At 40.8% G+C, this 12,484-nt stretch overlaps 1 protein-coding gene across 3 annotated transcripts in view; it reads right to left on the bottom strand.

Annotated features, from left to right (window-relative positions):
- Positions 1–12,484, bottom strand: part of col8a2 (collagen, type VIII, alpha 2) — a 63,131-nt gene that overhangs the window by 19,998 nt on the left and 30,649 nt on the right. The gene's annotated exons all lie outside the window — the stretch shown is intronic.

The raw sequence follows: 12,484 nt of genomic DNA, 5'->3' as shown, positions 1-12,484 counted from the left end.
ATTCTTCATTTAACATAATGGTACAGGTCTGGAGAGGAGAAAATAATATAGGAGAAAGGAGGAGTGAAAGGGGACATCAAAGGCAACAGGAAGTGAAACACATGACTGGCATAGTACGAATGCAGCTTAGAAATTTTATAGTGACACATGAATCGCAAAACAAATCACAAAATAAGCTTTTTTTAAAAGGTTTACAAAAAGTGAACAAAAGGTGTCGATGAGTGATGTTTACAAATTGCATTCGCATTGTTGTGTGGTGCGGTCAGCACCATTACTTGGTTTTCGATTTACAGAATCTGGGCTCACACACAACAGCTAACGGACGGTGAGGAATTATTAGCTGATTTTTACAAATGTATTGCTTTAGAATTGCTTATTTAAGTGTATGTTGCTCAGTAGATGGATTGGATGGTGTTGAGCAGAATAAAGAATTGGATGCAGGACTCTGTTGGGCTCTATATTACTAGGTTGGGTTTGGTCTGCGTTATGTCTTCCGTCTCTATGCCATGTTCTGCCATGTTGCCTTCACTGGGTGGGTAGCTTTGTGTCTGCCAGAATAGGGCCTCTGATATGTGCAGTCCACACAAGCCAGGGAATATAAATGAAAAAAAGTAGAGACAAAGGAAAACAACTCAAAACAGGCTGCCACAATTTTCTCAAAAACAAGTTATGCAGTGAGCTTTTTGTAGCACAGCTCTGTTATTCCCTGACTGTATAAAAATACTCATGATGGCCGTTCATTCTTATGCAAAGCGGTCTTTTGCAAGGAGCCAAAGCCCACGTGGAGAGGGAGTGCATGGGTCTATTTAAGATTCAGGGCTTTGAAGGTATAGAAATGTTTTGGGGCACTGAAATGAGGGGGCAAAACCAGGAACAATTGTACACCATCAATTGTTCCATTCTGTTTTGCCAGGACTGGAAATAGTCCCAAGCTACACGTAGTTGTGGCCAACTTCCAGGAGGGAAAAGCCCAGAAAAGTCCTCTCGTAGTCTGCTACCAAAGGATTCCACAGTTTGACACTCCATGAAAACACTAAGCTATTACAGATCACATTGTCAAAGGAATAGGGAGAGGAAGAAAAAAAGAGGAAAGCAGATTATGACCCTAAAAGAGATCGAAGCAACAGAAGGATAAGGAAAGCAAGAAGCCACGAAGGAGACATGAAATCATTACGACAGGCAGAACGGAAAACAGGGAGATGGACGAGAGAAATGAAAGGAAGCTGAAAGTAAAAGCTTTAGCTTTTGATCTCCCTGCTGACCCACTTCAGATGTGTGCCCTGCCAGTCATCTCACACACTCCTTCTGCTGGCAGCCCGAAACCGCTTCACACGTACATGCACGTGTCCCACAAGCAACAAACACACTCATCAGTTGGCAGCAAAACAGAGAGGGAGGCCTACACTTTTCTGTCCGAAGTGGAGAGAAAGATAGAAATGAGGAGAGGTAGAAGGGAGATTATAATTTAATAAGAGGCAGGAAATCTTCGTCAAATCCCCCTGAAGGAGCTGAAATGCCTCTGTGCTGGAGGCTACTGGACTATTTACTGACTGGGCTCCATCTGAATGGGCTTTTCTGGCACAGGCTGAAGGGCTTACAACCACAAAAGCAGACAATAGACCAGGAAAAGAGGAATTCCACTCCATCATGGTTTGGAGCCATATTCCCATACAGTATAAAATATATAACCAGCAATTTCTAAATCCATAATATTTTCACTTTTATATACTTGCTTCTTGACTTTTTAGCTCACCTAAGAATGGGTCTTGTTTGTTAATGTGTCAGTACAATACCTGAGGGGTCTTTACTTTCTAAATTTTTCCATACTTTATGGAATATAAATACTCATATTTCCGAAACCATTATATGTTCTTTTAACAGATATACTGTACATCTGTCAAAAAAAATCATATAAAAATTGGCAAAACTATGACTTCAAATTCAGGCACATCTGTTTAGAGTTTATCTTAACAGGACATGGTTTGAAACTCGTGGAAGTGCAGTGCAAAAAAGTGCAATAGTTAACACTTAATGCTTAGGATGCCACCAATGAATTTCCATTTAATAAGTGCTGAAAAGCTGAAAGGAAGAAAACTTGCACTTGCAAATTAATAGCACACTGAATTTCCATCTATTTCCAGAGATTTTCTTGAGCCAGTTCTATTAAAAACGTCATTGAGTAGAAAGATTAACTAATGAAGGGCAAAAAAGTGTCTCCTTTTGTGGAATGCTAACCTCTTATTTTATTTTTTGATGAAATATTTGAAATGTTTATATGTGACATGCAAAACTGTAAGGTACCACAAATATAGAAGATTCGCCGACACAGAAATAAAGTGTAAATGTTAACTAATATTAGCCACCATGAGCTGCTGGTCATACCAGACCAAGTAAGGCTGTGGCTGCAAAACCAGAGTGTAACAAAACAGGCAAGAGTGGGTCTTATTACTTATGAATTTACCCTTTCAGCTGTAATAAAAAAATGTCTGTGTTTGTGTTTTTCATTTTTCAGCACAGTCTGACTTTAAAACCAGACAGAAAAAAATACACGTCAGGGAAATGGCTCAACAAAACCATTAAACTAGAGTAAGTGCAAGTTCTTCGATCTTTCTCTCTCTCTCTCAAGCCAATACAAAGTGTAAACTGAAGGGATTGACTACATACATTTTGAATGTAGATACACAAAAAACAAAGCAATTAGGAAATGAGCTATCAAGTAACCTGCTATTGTTGCTCCAGGGCTCAGGCTGAATGACACGGAGCCATTACAGGATATGGGCTGCCAGTTCTTGGACACCATCACAATTATGTTTCTGTAAAACCAATAGTTTGTGGGCAGAGATAAGTGGAGTGTCTGTGAAGTGCGCTAGTGCTTAGAATATTTTATAGATGAAATACTATAACATGGTTTAGAGATTGGACCAAACAGGCAGCACATTCAGCATAAGTAACACGTTAAAGGGTATTTTGAACCAAACTTTCCCACTTTGTCTCTGTTCTGGAGGGTGGAAATAAATTTGAAGAATCCCTCTCTGTTCAGAAAAGAACATGTTCCCCCTTCCACCTCACACTGTGTTTTAAATGGAAATTCATTGGGTGATTTGAATCCCAGTTGAGGACCATTAACTGTTCATTGGGCTCCGCTTGACTGATCACTCACTTAAAACGCTGACCCCAGCTGGGTGTTTCAGTCTCTGAAACCCCCCCAAATGCATGCATAGTTACTAGACAACCAGCATGCAGCATAGCCCCATCCACCCTGAAACCCACCCCACCCATCAGGATCAATGCAAGTGTTTAATAGCTGCTGGCTTCGAGCCCTGGTTGTGTAAAAGGACCCTGCAAGTTCTGGCCTCACACTCCCAAAATCCACCATTGGGCTGTAAAAACATCGCTCTGTGTGTGTGTGTGGGTGAGAGTACATAAAAGTCCTGTCTATACAGATATAAAGATTGTGTGAAGCTTAGAAATTCAAAGCAACAGAGGAAGATCTAAAAAGCAAGAGTTCAGGGATGAGTGAGCCTTAGAAAATGAAAATAAAAAGCAAAAATGACAGATGATCGCAGCAAAGAGGAAGAGGATGAGTTTAAAAAAGGCAGTGAAACAATGTTAAACCACCAACACAAATGTGGAGTACAACACAGAAAAAGGAACATGAATATCCAGTCATTCCTAGTAAATAGAGCAATCACTTTCAAGGATTTCTGAGTAAGATGGATTGCTTTCCTAGTATGAAACGCATAGAAGAAGCTAGTTGGCTGCAGACATGCACCCACAGGGTCATGTAAAACCTATGAGAAAGCCAAGTGATACGTTCCATAAGAGTAGTGCACTGTGGGCCCACCCTAGGTCTTATGAAGGCCATAGAAACCACCAGAGAGCAGCACAGGTCAGAGCAGACAGTAATAGGAACCCTGGGGAGTGTTAGACACTCAGGTGAGTATAGGACAAGTGGAGACCTGGGATCATGTCTGGTCTTGTTACACGACTGTATGTTTACTGAGTGTATGATATAGTTTGTGAATTCATACTGGGATACAGTCTTAAGTGTGTGTGGGTGTGTGTTTGCCTAAGATATTGCAAATGATATCAAAATAAAATATATAGTTATATTGTGCCCCCCCCACACACACAAACACACACACCCTTAATCTCTTACTATTCGGGAGATGTTTTGTATGATAATATAACTACCTATTAAAAAAATAAGTGTAAGACAGTTTTTTGGTAGACCAATTCAATCGATTTATACTTTATGCAAATTATTCACATATCCACAGGCCTAATTTATATAGTATGTTAATTGTTGTCTATAAATCTTTGGAACTAAAAATGGCATCTATCTACCAAACAGATGTAACAAAGATATTTTTCCCCGTGGAGTTGTCTCCAGATCAGTCAATTTTGTCATGATCTCGTGTTTTCATTTCCTGTTTTATTTTGAATTAGTTTGCACTTCCTGTTTCCCGGTCTTTTGTCGGTTCCTTTTGCTTTGCCCGTGTCTCCTGCCCCTGTGTCATGATTCTGTGTTTTGGTTTCCTGTTTTGTTCTGAAGTCCCTTCCCACGTGTTGATTCACTTCCTTTCCTGTGTCTTGTTTTTCCTGTGTCTCCTGCCCCTGTGATTGTCTGCACCTGTCCCTAATGTGTCTCACCTGTGTTCTATTTGCCCCGCCCACCTTGTGTGTATTTAGTCTCTGTGCTTCCCTTTGTCTGTGTTGGGTCGTCTGTTGTGTTTCCCCAGTCTGTCCGGAGACGTCTGTTTCTGCATTTTTCCCCCTGGCTCCAGTATTTGGATTACCTGTTTTTGCTACATCTCGTGGACACCCTTGGTTTGATTCTGTTTTGGTTTTATTATTAAATATCCTTTTTTCCTGTTTCCCTGAGGCCCTGGTTGAGGAGTTCGTTGCCTGCCTGGCTCAAGGACTTTTTGAATACTCCGGACTCCCACCCAGTCTTCCAGTGTACCTTCCAGCCAGCACCCCAGTTGGCTAGCATCAGGCTTGCTAGCATCCAGCCAGCCTCCCTGTGTGCCATCCAGCCAGCACCCCAGTTGGCTATTATCAGGCCTGCTAGCATCCAGCCAGCCTCCCAGTGTGCCATCCAGCCAGCACCCCAGTTGGGTAGGATCAGGCCTGCTAGCATCCAGCCTGCCTCCCAGTGTGCCATCCAGCCAGCACCCCAGTTGGCTAGCATCAGGCCTGCTAGCATCCAGCCAGCCTCCCAGTGTGCCATCCAGCCAGCACCCCAGGTGGCTAGCGTCAGGCCTGCTAGCATCATGGTTCAGAGTGTACAGCCGGTCCAAATGTTCATTCAGTTGGAATGAGACAAAATATGAAAACGACCAACAAAAGTGGTCAACACTGTCAGTAGTGGAGAGTTTATGGGCAAGAAAGCTTGCTGCATAATCATACATGAAAATGTATATAACGTGGATATGACTTCAAAAGTTCTCTAAAATGTCTGATTGCTTTATGAGCAACTGTATAGCTTAGGTATGATTTAATTTAGTGAAAATGGTAGACACAAATAATCAGGACAAATTCACTGTTAATGGGCTGTCAAAGTGTCACGTTTGAGCTAGGTTAATCAGGAAGGAAGGAAAAGCATTCAAGAACATTTAATGATGAGAAAACATTCACATGATTGTGCAGTGTTGAAATAACTCTTTTTCCTAGTTCACCTGCCTGAAGGGCTGCCAAGACCATGCCAAATTCAACATTTGCCATGCTAGATGCAATAACAACCATATCATTATGCATTAGGTAGCAAACAGTTGAAATTAAATGTAAATAAAGAAACACTGAATAAGTAGTTTTCCTGGTGGAGAGGGATCTATGCTCAGTGCTTCAATCAGATTGTATCAGTGCATCTGCCAAAACGGAGCAGTTTGGGAGGTAATGATAAGGCTGCGGGAGGCTACATCAGTCTGGATGCAACTAATGGTTCATTACGGCTGATTCTCAAGATCAGATAGAGTATGTTTATCTCTTAGTTGGCACCCAGAACAAGGGGACATTCTTGAGAGTCTGGAGTTAGTTTAGATTGATGGACCCTTGCTTAGATAATCACCCGACCAAAGGAGGGCTGAAGCAGCTTCTTTGTCTCCACTTGGCAGCTAGAATGGCGGATGGATTGGTGGGAGGAATATGAGAGTTAGAGAGGAATAAAACTAACACCACAGACATGAGAATGAGACACATCCTTGGACACTCTAGGAGCCGTGGGGGGAGATGGTGAGAGGTGGTGGAGGCCAGGCTGCCGAAACAGAGCCTATCCAGGGCAAATAAATCAAAACAGAAACAGAGACCGCTCCTGTTGTCTTTACAGGAAGCACAAGGTGCACATGTTTCTCAAAGAATAGCTTGTAGCTTGGAAAAATCTGGGGGTTGCAGCCGTTTGTCTGAACTGTCTGAAGTTCTCCTATTCAAAGTTGCTACGGTCATTGCGATGACCAATGAGGAAGAAACCCTCAAAGTACCACCATCAAGCTCTGGAGTTACTCTACAAAGGTTTATCACAATTTTCAACCCATTGTGTTGATGTTCCAACTTGCAAGAGCTAAGGCAAATTTAAGTGAAAATGCTATACAACTGCTACCTATATGCCAACTGCCCAGCACCAAACAGGAGACATAAATTAGAGAATAGTTGGTGAATACAGTAGCAATTTACTTGCTAAAAGGTCACACACCTACAACAGGACCTCAGGAATTCATCTGGTGGCAGGGAAAGTGAGTCCAAATTAATGCTTGTGTTGCTCTATAACCGCTGGGGTTGGCTACCAAATTAGCCGTATCTAAAAAGTGACAAAATGCCACTGTTGGGTTCACTGCATGTTCCCACTGCCCCCAAGTGGTCACATCAACAATTATAGCAGTTTTTATTTAAGAAGTCACAACATGCTTTATAACTGCACTCTAGCACAATAACTCTTCTGTGGCAACAAAAAGGGTCAAATGAGGAATATTAATAAGGACAACAGAGTGAAAGGTATATCTTCATGAAGTCATATTCAGTTCTTCCAGTAAACTGAATTCCTTCAAGGGTGGGAGTCTGCTCAGTTATTACTCCAAATAAATCGACAGACCTGCCAAAATAAGGAATGACGAGGATGAAGAGCGGTATTGAGGGAAAAGTGGTGGTTGATTGGCCTCTTTCATCGAGTTTATTTACTAGTTGTCAGTTGGCAAATCAGCGCAAAGTGGAGCATGGGGGCACCAGGCCAAGTGCAGTTGGAACATGGCAGGTCGGCAACAATGAGTCAAATTAGGTTGAGAATGTGATCTTGCCCTGCCCAAGCAGATGCCTTCAAACTACATACAACTGTGTGAGTGAGATCATAGATGGGAAAATGTGTCATTTCCCCTGGGATACACCCTTGTTAATGATATGTCAGGTCAGTTAGTGATTTTCTGATGATTTGTAAAGGTAGGTTATGTAAAATATCTATATGGCATGAAGATTTAACAGTATGCCATTTTAACTATGGGAACAGAAGATATCATGTGCAGACTAAGAAAAGGGACTTAAGCGGCTTAGATCGAACCAAGCAAAGTTCAGAATGACTTCCAACTGACCAAGCAGCGTAATGGCAAGAAGTGGAGAGAAAGTGGGGAGAGAAAGAGAGGTTAGATAGTGAGAGGGAGACCTGCTCGAGGTCCTCAGATGACACAGAGCAGGCCGCTGTAGGAAACCTCAGCTCTGTCATTCACTGTAGTCTGAGAACATAAAAAGCACCACACCGTTTGATATCCAGACTTGAATACATCTCTCAGCTTAAAAAAAAAAATTCCCCCGTTGCTCAACTCTTTTACGACCTTTCCCCCCCTTTTCCATCCCTACCGCATTACCGCATTATCTTTGGTATCAAAGATGACGATTAAAGTCTGGGTGAGCGAGGGGACTGTGTGGAATGGAGCAGTGCTGCACTTTGCTACAGTGAATGGAGTAATCCGCCGTCTTTCTGACCACTGTTAGCTCTGTTCTAGTGACCGAAGATGGCTGGAAAATGAGGAGGGCCTTTGTTTCCTCTCATCCAAGCTGATATACTCAATGCAGTTTGACAGCTCTACATCTGCTTTACACTCGACACATATTCACTCAAACACAATCCTCCATTACACACATCACACCACGTGCCCTGGAAGGATTTAAAAGTGTTTTTGGAAGGAAAGTGAACCTAGAGCACTGTTAAATCAAGCAATGGCTAAGCTTCCCTTTGATCCTCCTTTCCATTTTTACGTTTATCAACCAGCATCTGCCTACCAGCTAAGCATCTGTCAGTCAAAAGCCACCAGACCAGCATCGCTTTCTAGCTTCCAACTGTGCATGCACTGTAACCCACCATGACCTAGGGAATGTCACAGATCATGAAGCAGTTGAAAGAGTCAAAGGGTCAAATTTCATCTCAGTCACACTTAAGGATCAGGTTTGCAACTATGGTCACTCCATGTTTGCCTGCGAAGGTTTAAAATTTATATAGCATTTGCCTGCAGAATTTATTAAATATTTTGACTAGTTTTGTATGACAATGCTGGAGACTGTGACCCTTGGCTTTCTTAGTCTTTCCATTATTTGTTTCTATGAAGACAATGGGGGTAAAATTTAATCTCTTTTGGTCGCAAGATCCAAATGTCATGCCATTGTTTTTTGAACAGCGATTTCTTAAGATACTGTAAAGCCTTCTCTTTATTTTATAACTTAATCAATGTAGATATCACCTCCATTTTCATGTATGGTGTGCTTACCCTAACTAGACACTGGAATTTTGAAAGCAGGCACATAAACATACCATTGCTTCTTAAAGCAGACCCCCAAAAACTGCACTAACATGTGCTAATGGTTGTCCATTATATTAGAACAGTCTTACTTCTTACATGTTTAGCAAATTAACTAATTCCCCTTCCCGCCATCCCACTCCCACTTAAAAAAACCCAGTAGTTTTACTAAAGCAAACCCCTTGAATTAAGAAAACTGCAACACAAACATATTTCAGCCTGCATTGTCTAATACATCATTCAGAAGGTATTTTTTTGGGAGTAGCTAACATAGAATAAGCTGTGATACCTCTCCTGAATATGTTTTAGAATTTGGTGAAGAAACTGTTTAGATATTTTTAAAAAGGACAAACTTCTAACATCACTGTTAAACTGCAACATACTAGTTGAGATGGAAAAATGTATGCAGTTGAATCAGGAAGACGGAAACAGTGCACAAAGAACAGTTTCTCACACAGGAGAGGAGGAAATTCTACAGCAATAGTGTGAGTACGTTGTAGGGCCAGGGGGAATCAGAGGATCACCCATGCAATAGGGATCCATCCTCTGGGCACCATGGATATCTGCACCAAATTTCTTGGCAATCCATCCAATAGCCGTTGAGATATGTCACTGTGGACCAAAGTAGTAGACCGACCAACACTGCCATCCATAGAGCCATGTGATTTAAAAGGCAGCCTGTCTAACATCAGTAGACAGGCAGTAGAGTTTTTTTTTCAAAATAAGTGGAATTGCACTGCCAATGGGGCTTGTCATGGCTTATTTACAAAAATCAGTAATGGCATACATATTTTGCAATGTAAAAGACCCAGCCCAAGATGTAAAGGAGACTTGGGAACATCATCATTTGAGATAACTATTACCATCACTGCCTTCAACAAAAAAAAAAAAAGAGGGAGCAACAGCAGAAGCATTTGCATCAGTGGAAAGCCTCAACCAATCCCCTGATTTTACCAGGCCCATTTCTATACCACATTTTGGCTCCTCATCATCACTGACCTCTTACAACCTTTGTAGGCATATAACTGTTGTTGGGTGAAAATAAAAAGAAGAGAAATGTGTTTTAGGTTCAAATGATTATATTGGCAATAAAAGGTTACACGCATCCCGAGGACACATGTTGCTCGATCCATGGAACAACTTTGAACTCAGTTAATTTTAAATGTGCAATTGTTTATTAGACTGCACATCTACATGGCTAGTGATGTAATTACCAATGTAATGACTGTGTTAGGTATCAATTGATTATAATCAATTTGAGGAAACGTGAAAATGACATATGCCTATAAACAGTTTTTTTTTTCTGAGAAACTCTGCAGCACATGGAGTGCTTCTATGAGAAACAGGGACAGAGAAGGAGAAGGGGTTCAGGCTGGAGACTGCTAGAGCAATTATCTTGTTCCTCAAACCTGCCGTTTAATGGAAATCCTAGCTCTTAGCCAAACTACACGCCTGTCTTTAGGTATGAACCTCCAAACTGATCCACGCCCACTTCTCCCCCTCTCTCATTCCACCAAATATTTTCATAAGACATCTGACTTCAGTGGCATGCTATTGGTTCCACAGGTGTGGAGAGACCAACTCCATTAAAACATCCCAGCACATTCCACCACTGCACTTGCCATGGGCTCAATACATTTCTGTCCCTCGGTCTCCCCATACAATTCATACTTTAAATATTTTTTCAATACCTCCTGCCTTCTGGCATCCATATGAAGGTAATCAGTCACCAGATATATTTATTGTTATTAATTGTTGAACGCTTGAGTTTCCCAGTTCATGAACATGTATCTGTGTGGGTGAGCATGTGTTCATTGCTATAGTAGCTGGAACAAGTCTTTTGTTGACTGTGAGCTGTTGTTGTTTTAAACATCTTGGAAGTCTCTGTATCCCTGCCATTCAAACTGGCACAGGCTACAAACTGCAACCAGATGGAGGACTTCTGTCATTGTTTTCCAGTCGAGCAATATCATGCTAGTGGGCAATGCAAAGAAGAGGGAGGTGGGTAAAAGAATCACAAACTGAATTGGAAATCTGTGCTTTAAGGGCATATGATATTCAATGGAAAACAATTGTATGTGTAGTCTTTCTGTCTATTGTCTTCCTTGTCAGGCATTTGTTTGCAGATGCAAAAATATTTCCCTAATTTTGCCTCTTAAAGTGTGCCATGGTAATTGAGTAGGGAAAGGAAGTGTGAATGAAGGCCATCAAAAAGATATGACAGACCGTCTAGAGCCAGAAGAATGGCTGCCTGCAAATCACAAACGACCCAGAAATGACTAAAAGTCCTGCCATGATAATTGCCCACAAAAGCTCCCTTTCCTTTCAAATCATTCATCCATTGCTGAGAAAGCATAACCCCAGGCCCTGTCTGACACGTCTCTTTAGCACGAGTCTGTATGGTTTGGAAGCTAATGTGTTTACTTAGGTTTGGAGAGGTAGGTGTGAAATCCCCCAAACACTTTGTGTGTGTGTGTGTGTGTGTGTGTGTGTGAGTGTGTGTGTTTGTTTTCTATGCAAAGCAAGAGGATGGGGACAGGAGACATCGATTAATGTTCAAACCTTATGTTCAAGAAAACTTTACGCGTGTTCGAGGTGGTGCATACTAAGGGTGAGCTTTGTGGTAGGTGGGTTTAAAGGAGAACAAGCTCATATGTGTTCTGTTAATCAGAGGTAATTATTTTTGAATGGTCTGAAAAAATATTCTGGGCCTTTAGCACATCAGTGAGGGTGAAAATGTGCTTATGTGCCTGTAGGTGTGTGTTCATGTCTGTGTGTACATAAAAATCATAGACAAGAATAATACAATGCAGTGGGTCAATCCATTACTATAGATATAAAAATGAGTCAAACTAGTAATTATCTTCATGTTTGTAAAATAGTATTGAACATTTGGTTTCATGTGTCACTGAGATACTTGAGATATGTTTTCTGCTGCCACCAAATACAATGGAGGTATATTAAATTTAATTTCAATTTTAATTTAATTTGTGCTTCTGAAGAATTGAAGAAACAATTACATTAATTACATTTCAAAATTCGTTGATGATGAATTTCTAAAATTTCTAAATGTAATTTTAATCGTGAATCAAGAGGAGTTTTAACTGGAACTACTTTCTTACAAGGAAAGGTCCACAAGAAAACTCATGACATTGAAGTCTCTGGATTACCCAAATTAACAGGTTGGTGGTACAAAGTCATGGTTAGTCACCAATATGTCCCAATTCTTTGCTATGAATTCCAAAGTAAAGTTTCATGTCAAGTCCCAAGTCAAGGTGACAGTCCCTTAAATTTGTATTTATGTTTCCACTGATCTGCACTGCAAATACCTTTAACATGAATGTTTGCTGTTTGATAGATAAAACGAATGTCTGTTGTCAGATGCTCCACACATTTTCAATCTATGGCCTTGGGGATGATATCAACCTATTCCAAAATAAAGGTCTAAAAGTCAGAAATCTGTGGTGTGAGAGTCAAAGTCCAGTTGCAGGTCTTTTTGATAATGTTGAGCTGAGAATAAAATCACCAGACTTGTAACCCAAGTGTAGCTCGAGTCCAAATCATATTGCTGTTCAGTTTTCTAAATTATATTTTACTGCCTCAAATAAAACACACACATACACACACACACACACACACACACACACATAGTATATATATATATATATATATATATATATATATATATATATATATATATATATATA

The sequence above is a fragment of the Scophthalmus maximus genome, chromosome 22, assembly GCF_022379125.1.
Source record: "Scophthalmus maximus strain ysfricsl-2021 chromosome 22, ASM2237912v1, whole genome shotgun sequence".
Lineage (NCBI taxonomy): Eukaryota > Metazoa > Chordata > Actinopteri > Pleuronectiformes > Scophthalmidae > Scophthalmus > Scophthalmus maximus.
Note: the sequence above shows the minus strand (reverse complement) of the source record. Positions and strands in the feature narration are given on the sequence as shown.